Source organism: Oncorhynchus tshawytscha, linkage group LG02, assembly GCF_018296145.1.
Source record: "Oncorhynchus tshawytscha isolate Ot180627B linkage group LG02, Otsh_v2.0, whole genome shotgun sequence".
In the NCBI taxonomy this organism is placed as follows: Eukaryota; Metazoa; Chordata; class Actinopteri; order Salmoniformes; family Salmonidae; genus Oncorhynchus; species Oncorhynchus tshawytscha.
The window spans coordinates 50175741-50180131 of NC_056430.1; the positions used below are offsets into that span (position 1 = coordinate 50175741).

A 4391-nucleotide genomic window follows, 5' to 3' on the forward strand; every position below is an offset into this window, starting at 1 on the left:
GCCAAAACTATAGTTTGTTAATTAACAAGAAACTTTTGGAGTGGTTGAAAATTGAGTTTTAATGACTCCAACCTAAGTGTATGTAAACCTACAACTGTATTGGTCATATTGGTCATGGCTCCCGAATGGCACGCAATGGGATTGCCTTGCATTTCTCCAGCTGTATCCACTGAAATAGTGGTGGGCGTGAGGTTCAAGGCACGAGGGCAGGGGGCACCGGATGTGCCGCAGAAGATGGACCTAGCCCATGGGGAAGGAAGGGGGAGGGGGGACCAACACTTTAAGGGGCATTGCACTAATAATGGCGCTGATTAGGGAAACGTTCCCGCTGTTCTTAGTGCCAGTCTGCTCGTTCAAACTAAAACAATGTAACAAATAATGGTGTGAAAAATGCCCCTTAGATATGAATTTGAAAGGACGATATTATTAAATATTAAAGCATTAGACCTCTCACTTAAGGTGTCACTCAAACGTTACACTTAAATCTGAACTGAATTTTACGAAAAATACATGAAAGGCACACATTTGTAAATCCCAAACTCTAAAAATAATTGGAAAGGTAGCTACAAATGATTTGTGACATGGTGGTTACAATAAAAAAATGTAAACAAGATGCTGTGTTTTTATTTACAGTAGTGATGGACAGCTGGTGGCAATTTGAAAACAGGTTTTCAGTCACCTTGTAGCCATATTAGCAGGAAAATAGACTCTTTATAGCCTGGCTACTATAGATGTGAAAGTCACACCTTACCAGTACTCCTCACCCTGCCCCAAACTCCACCCTTAATACAGTTACCATTCAAAAACAAGCTTTTTATCTAAACACAAATGACATTGCGACTAAAGAGAACAGACGACATGGACATTGTTTTCATCAAGCCAGCTTCTTTCTAATGTGCTACCTGTTCCAGGGTTAGGACCATAACCACGAGAGGACTTGAAAATGAGCCGGAGCTGAGCGGATCACCAAAACTAAAGGTATCTTGGTTTCAGTACATTTTCTTGAAAAAAATATGTATATAGCCTATCAATGTGTAGGCATACTGTGCAATATAATTAAATAAAGGTTCAATAAAAAATAAAAATGATTGTGTACTAAAGATGTGAATGTGTTTTTGCAGACCATACAACCATGCCAACAACCATCCATGGAGATCAGTGGACAAAGGGCTGGATAATGGGCCGCACCGAAAAAAAAACGCATGGTTGCCAAGAAAGCGATTCGTTTTGCTAGATTCTTAAAATGTGTACACAGCTGTTGTGTGTTGGAGTCACTTTTAATTCTTAATTGATCTACCGTTTCTATCATAAGCCACTGTAATCGATGGGGGCTCAGGGCTGTACCATTCTGCTCATCTGATGAAGGTGCACATGGATCAGATTCAAACTTTGAAGACCGAGATCAAGTCATTGAAGGCAGACCAGCAGTAAGAGAAACATTATCTGAGGGCAGAGATACGGGTGACAGCTGATTCATTGGTCCAGAGCCAGGCTGCATTGGCAAAGAGTCAGGCAGAGAATGATGCGTTGAAGAGGGCGAGGAACGAGATGGAGTCACAATCCATGCCAGACACACCTGTGAGCTCTGGAACTCCACCTCCGACAGGCATAGTCAACATACCTGACGGGTTCATCAGGCTACAGTACTAAGTACCATTACAGGCTATTAGCAGGACCATATACCTTTACAAACACCTCTCTGTATTTTGAAACTTTGTGGATGGGGCCTCCCGAGTGGTGCAGTGCAAAATGCATTGCTACAGATGCAGGTTCAATACCTGTGCTGGCTGCCACTGGGAAACCCATGAGGTAGTTTAGGGTTTTAATTTAGAATCCTCCAATCCTCTATATGTAATTATTGGCGGAGAGTCACGTAATATTTTTTGATATGCTGTAGGCAACATGAGTCTCACTAGTTTTGAATAATGTGCTGTTAGAAGCAATAGCCTACAACTCTTTTAGCACCGTTTAAAGCTGCTCTGAGACAAGCATGGAGACTGGTCTTGATAAATCAATGAGATTTTTATTTTAACTGAATCTCAATTTGGGTATTGGTTAGACTACACTTATACAGTTAGGGTGTAGAAATGTTATGCTCTTAGTGTAACCTTTATTTAACTAGGCAAATCAGTTAAGAACTCTTTTCTCCCCATCAGAGAATTGAACCCCGGTCTCCCACGTGCCCACACTACAGCTGAATAGCCCAGTACTCTAGCGTACTCCCTACCGTCACATTGTACAGCTCCATATTTTCCATTCCATCCTAATTTATTTAAAACGCATATTGAAGGTAGAAGCAATATAATTTTAAGCAATAACTATTTCAGCATCGTTTTGCGCTGCTATAAAACAAGCATGGAGATTGGTCTTGATAAATCAATGAGATTTTTATTTTCACTGAATCTCCGTATGGGTATTGGTTACACTACAATTAGGGTGTGGAAATGTTATGCCCCTTAGATATTAATTTAGAATCATACAATCCTCTTATGCTCTTAATAATGTAGCCTACTCCCGACCGTCACATTGTACAGCGCCATATTTTCCGTTCCATCCTAACGGAAACCCTGAGGGTTTCGTTTTTCATTTTTTTCTTGGTATAGAAACACCATAATATTAATCTAATTAATTGAGCTACATTTCTTAAAATCAATCCCATATACTGTGTTCTTACAAAAAAGTTTTTTTTAAATTCTCTAGTGATGCCAATATTGAAAACTATCAAATGTTTCTCAAAGATGCCCTCTGATGGTCAAACTAGCAATAACTTGCAATAATGGTAAAAATGGCTGACAATTAAATAACATGCCATAGAATTCTGCAGCAGCATGCAAGGTGTGCAGCAGTATGACACAACTTTTAAAGGAGGAACCACTGTAGTATGAAATAATTAATTTAAAGTGTTACTGCAGCATGCTGTTTTTCTGTTTGACAATAAATCAGTTAACGGTGTGTCAATGAAAATCTTATATTGAGTAGAATGTACTATAGCCACCAACCCATATAATTCAGCAGTGCAACACCATAATTTCAAATGGTAGGACATAGGGACTCTTTCCATGTGTCCTATTGAAGCTTATTGGCTGATGAGGGAGATAACATTGCAGGCGGTAGGGTAGCCTAGTGGTTAGAGCATTAGACTAGTAACCGGAAGGTTGCGAGTTCAAACCCCTGAGCTGACAAGGTACAAATTTGTCGTTCTACCCCTGAACAGGCAGTTAACCCACTGTTCCCAGGCCATCATTGAAAATAAGAATGTGTTCTTAACTGACTTGCCTGGTTAAATAAAGGTTAAAAAAAAATTTTTTTTTACAGCAACATATGATTTGATAAAGTTGTTTATAAGCCTATAAGATAGGCCGCAGGAACAATGTTGATATAGGTTATGAGCAGTGAGCCTATTTCATATGAGCAGTGAATTGGTCTGAACCACTTTAGTAGGCCTAGAGATTTTATTTTGAGTAATGAGAAAACCATAATAAAAAGTGATGGGAATATTGCATTTTGAAAAGCAAATACTTACATTGAATATGCAGGCAAATTCTGACCTCAGTTGACCTGCGTGAAAGGTGTCATGAATAATTAGGTAGGGCGTTTGAAGGGGCTGATACAGTGTTGCACTAATTAGGCCGTGCAGGGCTCCTGTTACTTTCCCCAGATGAAATTGCATGCTTATGTCAGACAGTCAAGATATAGTAAGTAGCCTACAAGCAATGTGAAAAAAGGATGAAACATGGCTTCACAGCAGCATAAACCACTATAGTCCCTTTTCCATTTTATTACATGTAGAACCTACAGCCTACATTAGGGCAAAATGTTTAATCGATTTGTAAAGGGGAACAACTTATGATAGATTATTATATTGCCGACTGACCTTCAAAAAGGTTACGTAATATAGGGCCACACCTCATCTTTAACTGTGATGAGAATGGGTTCGGGGACAAGTCCAGGGAGCGGGTGCTGGTGCAGAAGGGCAGAAAGCATGTTAATCAGCAACAGAACACCACCAAGGAGAACATCATTGTGCATGCACGCATGAGAGCAGCGGGTGAGAGTATCCCCCCGTTTATCATCTTCCCCCACTGCCTCCCCAGTACTGCCTACTCCCTAGATGGACCCAAGGACACCCTTAATGGAGTCTCCCCCAAGGGCTACATGGACTAGGAGCTCTTCATGAAGTGGCTAGCCTTCTTTGTGAAGCATGGCCCTGCTGAGAGGCTCCTCCTCATAATGGATAGGAATGAAACGCATGCATACAGAGTGTTGGTCAGGTTCTGCCAGGAGAACACCAGCACACGACATCAGTGTCTTCGGCCCCCTGAAGTCGATCTTCACCACTAACGCGGCACACCTGAGCCCGGTGCGAGGGGATGTTGTCATATGCAAGAAAT

The 4391-nt window shown here is 40.9% G+C and overlaps 1 long non-coding RNA gene across 1 annotated transcript; it reads left to right on the top strand.

Moving 5' to 3' along the window:
* The first annotated feature begins 911 nt into the window (after positions 1–911).
* Positions 912–1257, top strand: LOC121840776. The gene is made up of 2 exons (XR_006079911.1): positions 912–978; positions 1122–1257. It is a non-coding gene; the product is annotated as an uncharacterized LOC121840776 (long non-coding RNA).
* The last annotated feature ends 3134 nt before the right edge of the window (positions 1258–4391 follow it).